This window comes from Musca domestica, unplaced genomic scaffold (assembly GCF_030504385.1).
Source record: "Musca domestica strain aabys unplaced genomic scaffold, Musca_domestica.polishedcontigs.V.1.1 30, whole genome shotgun sequence".
Lineage (NCBI taxonomy): Eukaryota > Metazoa > Arthropoda > Insecta > Diptera > Muscidae > Musca > Musca domestica.
The window spans coordinates 11,147,693-11,157,982 of record NW_026712300.1 but is presented as its reverse complement, the minus strand read 5'-3'; positions in this window follow the sequence as shown (position 1 = coordinate 11,157,982).

The window sequence follows — 10,290 nt, the reverse complement described above, 5'->3', positions numbered from 1 at the left end:
ATCCAACAAATTTATCGAAATATTTCAGTGCCATTTTCGGATAGTTTTTGTGTTGAATCCTTCGGATATCAACTTAAATTAAATTTAATTTGTGTTTTCGGCACTGTGCACCCTATATTCGGCCTTATTTATTAAAATATTATTATTTTTATATAAATAAAATATAATATATAATTTTTTATAAAATATTTTTGATTTAATTTTTTTGTTGTTGTCCGCTTCCGACTGTAAACGTGCATCTTACAGTCCGTGCACCCTACAGTCGGTTTTATTGAAATTTTTAATATTTTTTCGAATTTTTAATTTTTTATTAAAAATTTTTGATATTTTTTCGTTGGCAATTGTTATCATCGATACTTTGCCACAGTTGCAGGTATTCTACGATACACTGTAAACATTTTACGGAATTTGGAATACACTGAGAGAAAGATTGAGTTAATATTTAATTCTTTTCTTAAAATTTCTATATATTTGTGGTTTAATCACGTTAAACCTCAATATTTTTGCCGTATCTACGATACTTTATTACGATTAGTCAACGACTAATTATAAAATCAGTGTATTTCTAATAAAACATATTAATTTTCTTCAAGCACCACGTGCTTTAAAGTACATTTTATTAATATTTTTGTGAAAAACTAACTTTTTTTGGATTTTCACACAAATTATTCGACATTACGTGTCACTTTATAGAAATTAAAGCCTTTATTGCAAATTTTTCTATATTTTTATATTTCTGCTGCATTTTTGGTACATCTTTTTAAAGATTTTCATAGTACAAATTGCTTTTCAAACAGTTCTTGGAGTTCTTGCTACTTTTTCTGCAGTTTTCTAAAACAAAATACAGTATTCCACGAAAACTTTACACATTTTCTATTTTTTTTTTTCTGAATTACGTTCATTTATTTGAAATAAAATGCCATTCACACCTCTAGATGTGTTCATCCGAGCTACTGATGCTTTGGTTAAATTTGATGCCAACTTCAGTTTCCAACGGGACGATGAGCTCAATGTCTATATTTTAGAATTACAGGGAGCTAAGGTCAGAACGTTATGGGAAAAATTGAAAACCGTTTTTGACAAGTGTCTTAATTATTTTGCTGAAGAGGACAGTTCAGATGAGAACATCACTGCCGCTGAAACTAAATACGATGACGCATTTAGATGTTATCTAAAAGTTTTAGCTTCCATCAACAGAAAGTTAGATGAACTTCGGGCTCCGCCTAAGTCATCAAGTGTGACATCGTCTCCTCAGGCTAGCGTAGGTAATAGGACTATATATCGTTCCGAGATTAACACAGTCAATCAGCCTACTCCTCGTTCCGAGGATAGAGCTTCGATTTTGCCAAGTTTTCACTTACCCACAAAAATTTTTGTCTTGCGTGGAAAGCTCTCAAACAAACGTACGACAATCCACGTATTTTGATGAACCACCAAATTAAACTTTTATTTGACCTGCCAGTATTAGACAGTAAAACAAGTTTAGGTTTAAAGAAATTGCAAAGAGGCATAAATGGGTGTATTTCGGCCATGTTAAATTATGACGTGTCAACTGAAGGCTGGGACCCTATTCTAGTGTTCATATGTCTTCAAAGGCTCCCAAAAAATAGCGTCAAACTTTGGGAACAAAGTATCAAAAATAAATCAGCTTTGTCTTCTTGGGAAGATTTGGATAAGTTTCTTACAGAACGCATCCAAACTCTTACCTGCCTTCGTGACATTAGAGGTATTGACAACGTCAAACCTCAAAGTAGAAAAAAAGTCCGTTCACATTTCACGAATGCTGGCACAAACCGATCACCTACTGTCACACCTCGTAATTCACCTTCGACATCTAGGTCATCCCGAGCACCCTCCAATAAAACATATGTCCACGACAAATGCATCATATCAGAGCATGCCAAAAATTTCTAAAACTTTCAGTTCCTGAAATAATTAACACCATTAGTCTGTCTCCTAAACATTTACTCAACCACTGCAGTAGTCCATACAATTGTAGTAAATGTAATAAAAGACATCACACTCTGTTGCTACAAGTTTTGGCATTAATCAGACAGTTGTGTTCAATTTGTATAAGTTCTCCATTGGATGCTTCGCTTTCAATGGAAACTACTGCCCTGATTTTACCTTCCATCTCTGGCAATCTGCCTTCCTTTTCTGTCAATAGCGACGTCGTATCTCGTTTGCCAAATCTACGTTTGGCTGATACAAATTTGTTCAACAGTCGCCCTGTTGACCTTTTGCTGGGAGCAGATCTTTATTCGAAGATTCTGCTACAGGGAATTCACACGAATGTATTAGGCTCCCTTATAGCACAAAATACGGTCTTTGGTTGGATCATTACAGGTTCTATTCCCCCTCAACATCTATCAGTCTTTTCCGTTAAAGTCAGTATATCTGACGAAGAAAACCTTAACAAGGTCCTTCTTCGTTTTTGGGAACTGGAGAAAGTTCCTAAACGTCTAATTTTGTCGCCCTCTGACCAGTTTTGTGAGGCAAATTATAAACGTACCACACGTCGGACTTCAGAGGGCAGGTACGTGGTCAGCCTTCCCTCAAGACAGAGTTAGTCGGACAGGCAGACTTAGGATTTTCCCGAAATAATCGTTTACGACAATTTCTTCGGAATGAGGCATCTCTTCTTCGAAAGCCACAAATCAAGGCAGTCTACGACCAAGTAGTCAATGAGTATTTAGATTTGGACGAGGCCGGTAGTTGCCTCGTTAACAAATTCTACAGTTTGTTACCTCCCGCATCATCCAGTCATAAATCGCGACAAGCAGACTACCATGCTTCGAGTGGTTTTCAACGCCTCGAATAAAACTTCAAACGGGAAAAGTCTTAATGATATTTTACATGTGGGTCCCACTCTGCAATTAGACTTAGTATTTTATATTCTTAGGTGGAGATTCTTATTCTTAGGTGGAGATTATTCTTAGGTGGCGACATCACACAGATGTACCGCCAAATACGTGTCCATCCGGCACATACTCCACTGCAGAGAATACTTTTCCGGGATTTTCCTCAAAAACCTTTTACAGTTAGATGACCATACTACGTAGGTGCATGTACGTCGACGACGTGCTGACAGGATATCATGACTTGCGCACAGCTTTAAATTCTCGCGATCAATTAAGATCTGCTCTTTCGTCCGCCAAATTTGAGTTGAGGAAGTGGACAGCAAAGACCGTGCTATTTTGCAAAATCTTCCTACGGACGATTTAATAGACGCCAAAGTTCTTTTTTTTGTGGAAGCTAGCAGTTCCAAGCCGTTAGGTATACGTTGGAATGCTCAGCTTGATTTGTTTTACTTTAGTGTGAATGCTCTCCCCACAAAAGCCCACTATACAAAACGAGAAACTTTGTCCAATATTGCCAAACTATTCGATCCTTTAGGTTGGTTAGGCCCTGTAATTGTGACAGCTAAAATAGTTATACAGAAAATCTGGACAGATAAAATCGGCTGGGATGATGCACTTCTGTCTACGACAGAACGTGATTGGCAAAATTTTGTGGATTGCTACCTGGATGTGAATTTCATTCAAGTTCCTCGGTGGGTCCATTATACGCCAAGTTGTTCCGCCGAACTTCATGTCTTTTCTGATGCCTCAGAAAAGACATACGCGGGGGTGATATATATTCGGATTATAACGCCGAATAAAGACATTTATACTCACCTCCTGACCTGCCAAAGTAAGGTAGCCCCCCTAAAGACAATTTCCTTACCACGGTTGGAACTTTGCGGAGCCGTTTTGGCTTCCAAATTATTAAAAAATATTATAGATGAAATAGACATTTCATTCCAAAAAATTTACTGTTGGACTGATTATTTCTTCAGTAATTATTGTGACCCCTCAGAAGATTTATCTTCGTTAGATAGGGCTCTTCGAGTCCTCTCGTATGTTTTTAGATTTTTCCATCGGACTCATCCTGCTCATAGAGGTCGACACATTTGCAATGAGAAGGCCCTTACTAGTACAGAGATAAAAGCGGTTAGATTACGTCTGGCTGTTTTATCTCAAAAAGTCCACATTGCAGATGAGTACCAGTCTTTGTCAGATAAGGTTCCCTTATATGCAAATAGTTCTCTTTTGCCCTTAAATCCATTTCTTGATGAATTTGGGGTAATTAGGCACAGAAAGGCATCCCATTATTCTGCCTCGCCAAAGTCGTTTCACGCTCTTACTACTTCAATTTATACATGTTATTTCCCTTCACGGTTGAAATCAACTGATGTTACGCATCACTAGAATTGAATATTGGGTCCCACGACTCACATCACTAATTAAAACAACTATTAATAAATGTAAAACATGTAATGGCTGCCCTTCCTCCGGAAAGAACAGTATTATCTAGACCATTCACCACTACTGGTGTTGATTTTGCAGGTCCCTTCGATCCTAAATCTTTTACAGACCGCTTTTCTGCTTTTATCTTGCTTTTCTACGAAAGCAATACATGTTGGGGCTACTTCTGATTTATCTACGGCAACATTTTTAGCAGCCTTTCACCGCTTTATCTCCAGACGTGGTTGTCCAAAAACATTTTTTTCTGATAACGGCACCAACTTCGTTGGAGCTTCTAGGGAAATCGAAAATAATTTTAAAGCAGTTCTCCGTGAAAGTCGTACTAACTTGTGTTCCACATTGCCGTATCAGGAACTTTTATGGCAATTTATTTCCGCTGGCGCCCCCCATATGGGTGGTCTATGGGAGGCCGCCGTAAAAAGTTTTAAGTTGCATTTTCGTAAGCAAGCTAAGAACTTCAAATTTACGTTTGAAGAACTTTCTACGATTCTTTCCAGAACCGAAGCTTGTTTAAATTCACGTCCTTTATGTCCCATAAATGACAATACCCAGGATATAGTAGCACTGACACCAGGTCATTTTCTCATTGGAACCCCCAATCCTTGCTCCTCCGGAGCCAATATTTGACGAAACGCCTTTGCATCTGGTAAATCGGTTTCGGATACCTAAAGCTCTCACTCAGCAACTCTGCCTACGGTGGAAGGATGAGTGTTTGAAGAGCTTGCACAAAAGGTACAAATGAAAGTTTCCGCAACGCGACCTCCAAAAAGGCGACTTAGTCGTGGTTCGGCATGAAAATCTTCCTCCCACTTCATGGAAATTAGGTCGATTTATAGCGGTGCACCCGGGTTCTGATGGTCGAGTACGAGTCGCAGATATTCATACGGAAAATGGCACTATCCGACGGCCAATTGTAAAATTAATTGCGCTTCCATAATTGTCAATGTCCATGTTTTTCGATTCGTATTTGTATCCTCTATATTTAAAACGACCTACGGTTTTTGATGGTCATCCTGGCCAATAATTCCAATAACTCTCTCCTCATCGTTGTATTATTGCATCCTCTCTATTTTCACAGAAGATGGCTGCAACTCTACCCGACTATGAGGACGAAGTCCCCATGTCTGATGAGGAAAGGGAGCTCGACGCCATTACTACCCCCATCTCCGATGAGCCAATGGTATCTGGGCCCCCTGAAGCTGCTCCTCCCTCGGAAGAAAATCCAATATTAATTTTATCTCCTTTAGGAGAACCAGTGGTCTCGCCACAACTTTCGGCATCCTGTCGGAAGAACCAGGGTTCGAAAAAGGTTTGCGCAATATGCAACGGCACACATCTTCTCAGGGACTGTAAAGAATTTTGAGTGATGCGGGTTGAGAGAAGGTTGAGGGTGGTCCCATTTCACAAATGCTGTGGCAATTCTATTCTAGTCTACTACTCACCCAATCCGTGACTGTCCGATTTCGTACAGTTGCAACATTTTTAAGAAAGTGCATCATACATTGCTCCACCAGCCTTCTCCCAACGAAGTTGCTCAAACGTTCGCACTACAACTAATTCCCTTACAAGTTTCCAATACTGCAGTAAAACCTTCTAAGAAATCACGGAAGCGTAGATCTCCAAAACGTGCGTCCGTTTAATCTTCAAAACCTCCTGCTCCTGGTCCCTCTTTCACTCCCAGGCACTGTCCTTCCATTTTCCGCAGGCCCATAGCTGACATCCAGTCCGTAGCCACGCTCGGGCCAACAGTGGTGGTGCAGCTGATGTACATTGGTCATCGGATACCTGTCAGAGCTCTCATAGGCCCGTGCGCAGGACATAGTTTAATCTGTCGGTCATTGGCTGATAGTATTAAGCTGTGTCCTGTCTTCGTGGGACCCGAGAGGTTCTGCCAGTTCTCCGTTGCATCATCATACGACATCACTCAGCGGATTTCAATTTCGGCGCGAGTGATTAATCTTGGGAACCTTGTCGCTCCTACGGAGTCTGTGTCCGCCGGTCTGAAAGAACACTATGCTGGCCTGCAGTTAGACGATCCTCGGTTCCATGAAGCAGCAGCGGCTAGTGTCATTCTGGGTCCTGAAGTCTACAATAAAATCATGAAGCCGCAAACTTATTCAATCCCTGGTTTCCCATGGGCCCAGCTCATCATATTCGGATGGGCTATATCGGGCCCATGTAAAGTATAATGTGAGGGGAAATCTTCAATTGCCTCTGGCTCGTCGAGCCCCTGTCACAAGACTTTTCGAGTCACTTGCATATCCAATAAAAAGTTAATGGATCTGGTCTCCTCGAGCCATAATATGATTCTGCTTCTCGAGCAAATAACTTATTCTATTTGTAAATAAAAAGTTTATTAAAAAGAAAAACTGTAGTGTAAGTGTACCAGTAGTCGGCACTTTTAGGATTTTCGCTCACCATTCTGAGTGGAACTTTTCAATTATTACAAAGTTAATTTTTTCAGATTCGAAATTTTGTATAGTTGTTGCAATAATAAATAAAGTTTTAATAACTTTTTATTAAATTTCATAAATTTGTAGTTTTATTAAAACAATGCTTTTTTGCCAGTAGTCGGCACCACTTGCCAATTGGCGGTATGGCATGTTCCAACAGTCGCCAAACCAAATTTTTTGTAAGAATAATTAATAATAATAATAAATTAATTCATTAAAATATAATATTTTTGTTTAGTTAAACTGATTCGACGTCTTTATTGTACTTTTCTTATAAATATGGATTGTTGAGGACCTTCACAGACAAAAATTTAATTTTTATTAGAATAAATCATCTTTACTTCGCGAAATTGTTCACAAAGATAGCTGGCAATATAATTGAAGTAAACAAAATACATTTAGTTATAATAGTTTCATTTATTTGGGCTTAAAAATAAAAAGTGCCGACTGCTGGGACATGCCGAACTTAGGCACACTTACCCTATATACGTATTTCTTTTATTGTTAATTTTGCAACACAGCTGGATGCTGCAACGCAGACGGCAATGTTTAGTTTCAAAGCCATTTTCATAACTCATTTGATTTAAACTTTCCCCACAGGCTTTTTCCATCCCTGCGTTACATGTTGTACACTACCCTTTTAATACGTCTTTGTTTACTTCGTAGATACAGACAAATGTAGTAACAAAATGTAACGAATAGCTTTTATAACCCCGCTTAGCGACATCTTAGCTTTTCTAATTCGCTAAGATTACTCGCTCGTTGGTTTACAACCGAAAAGCATCAAACCCTGTAATCAAGGTAAATTAAATTGTTTAACGAACAATTTTAAATAAAATATACAGTCAACGACAAATTAGAAAAACTCTAACAATTTGTGTTTTATTTTCTTCTCTTTGCAACGCAAACATTGGTCCAATCGAGCCGGATTATTTTCATCGAAAATTAACCCGTCTCCTTTCTCTCCTTTTACAAGGCACAAACATCGACTTCGTCGAGGACAACAACAACACCCCCAGAAAGATCTCCGATCATCCAAACATATTTATTTTATTATCTAAATAAATTCATATCAGCAACACAGGTATGCACAGATCTTTATATATTTTACAAATAAAAAGTGTGGTACATTGATTCCATGTTGTGAAAATTAATTAAAAAGCCGTCGGTCGTTTTACAGCGCGTCCGTCCGTCCATTTGCCCTCGGTAAATTTATTTCATAAACAATAAGTGTCGAATCCATCATTCTAAATTTTTGTTTACAACAAATATACACACACAATCACAGAGAATTTGGTTCACTTCATTTTATTCCATTTCCGAGCATTTCTTCTATTTTTTCATTGTTGATCTCTTGATATTTTGATGTTTTGTTTTTTATTTATTTCTTCAAAACACCAAAATCATCACAACAACAATTACCATATGCAAGAGTAATTGTCATCTCTGCTGATTGTTGCCACCTTTTGGCATATTTGACACTTACATATAAGTAACATATGATCACATTTATTAGGGGTGTTCACTCTTCCTAATATTATCCAACAAATTTATCGAAATATTTTAGTGCCATTTTCGGATAGTTTTTGTGTTGAATCCTTCGGATATCAACTTAAATTAAATTTAAATTGTGTTTTCGGCACTGTGCACCCTATATTCGGCCTTATTCATTAAAATATTATTATTTTTATATAAATAAAATATAATATATAATTTTTTATAAAAAAATTTTGATTTAATTTTTTTGTTGTTGTCCGCTTCTTACAGTCCGTGCACCCTACAGTCGGTTTTATTGAAATTTTTAATATTTTTTCGAATTTTTAATTTTTTATTAAAAATTTTTGATATTTTTTCGTTGGCAATTGTTATCATCGATACTTTGCCGGTATTTGCAGGTATTCTACGATACACTGTAAACATTTTACGAAATTTGGAATACACTGAGAGAAAGATTGAGTTTGATGAGGTCGACTTCTAACCTCATCACAAAGCGATGTAACTAACGAAAGAAAAAGAAAACGCCGCGAGATGATCTTTCTCGTTCCGTGGCTGGAAGGGAACTTAATTTATTTACAACATATTCTTAACACTAACGCTTACATCTCATACTTTTACACATGCATTTTATTTACTAATGCACGCTGTGCGTTAACGCACACATTACGTTGCGGGAGAAAATGAAACGTACCTAATTTGTGATGACCCTTTCTTATCTTCTATTTATGACCGTGACATTTATTACATTATTTATTACCGACCATAAACATAGCATATGGAAAACACATGCATCTTAAGTGTTTTCTTTATTTAACTAATTTACATAATAAGGATAGAATTTAAAGAAGAACATTCAACACACAAACTATTGTTACAACATGTACAGTTTCTACAAAACTAAACAGAGTTAATATTTAATTCTTTTCTTAAAATTTCTATATATTTGTGGTTTAATCACGTTAAACCTCAATATTTTTGCCGTATCTACGATACTTTATTACGATTAGTCAACGACTAATTATAAAATCAGTGTATTTCTAATAAAACATATTAATTTTCTTCAAGCACCACGTGCTTTAAAGTACATTTTATTAATATTTTTGTGAAAAACTAACTTTTTTTTGATTTTCACACAAACTATTCGACATTACGTGTCACTTTATAGAAATTAAAGCCTTTATTGCAAATTTTTCTATATTTTTATATTTCTGCTGCATTTTTGGTACATCTTTTTAAAGATTTTCATAGTACAAATTGTTTTTCAAACGGTTCTTGGAGTTCTTGCTACTTTTTCTGCAGTTTTCTAAAACAAAATACAGTATTCCACGAAAACTTTACACATTTTTCTATTTTTTTTTCTGAATTACGTTCATTTATTTGAAATAAAATGCCATTCACACCTCTAGATGTGTTCATCCGAGCTACTGATGCTTTGGTTAAATTTGATGCCAACTTCAGTTCCCAACGGGACGATGAGCTCGATGTCTATATTTTAGAATTACAGAACGTTATGGGAAAAGGTGAAAACCGTTTTGACAAGTGTCTTAATTATTTTGCTGAAGAGGACAGTTCAGGTGAGGACATCACTGCCGCTGAAACTAAATACGATGTCGCATTTAGATGTTATCTAAAAATTTAAGCTTCCATCAACAGAAAGTTAGATGAACTTCGGGCGCCGCCTAAGTCATCAATTGTGACATCGTCTCCTCAGGCTAGCGTAGGTAATAGGACTATATCTCGTTCCGAGATTAACACAGTCTATCAGCCTACTCCTCGTTCCGAGGATAGAGCTTCGATTTTGGAGGCTTCTCATTCGCCAATATCTTTTAACTCAACACTCACATCCTGTGGTGGTGATAATTCTGGTCATAGGCTGTATTTACCGCCTTGTGACATAGAAATATTTAATGGCGACTTTCCTTCCTGACCTACATTTAGAGACTTACTCTCGGCAGTGTATATTAATAATACTGGCATTAGTGGCATTGAACGTCTATGTCATTTAAATAATAAGACCAGTGGCGACGCCCATG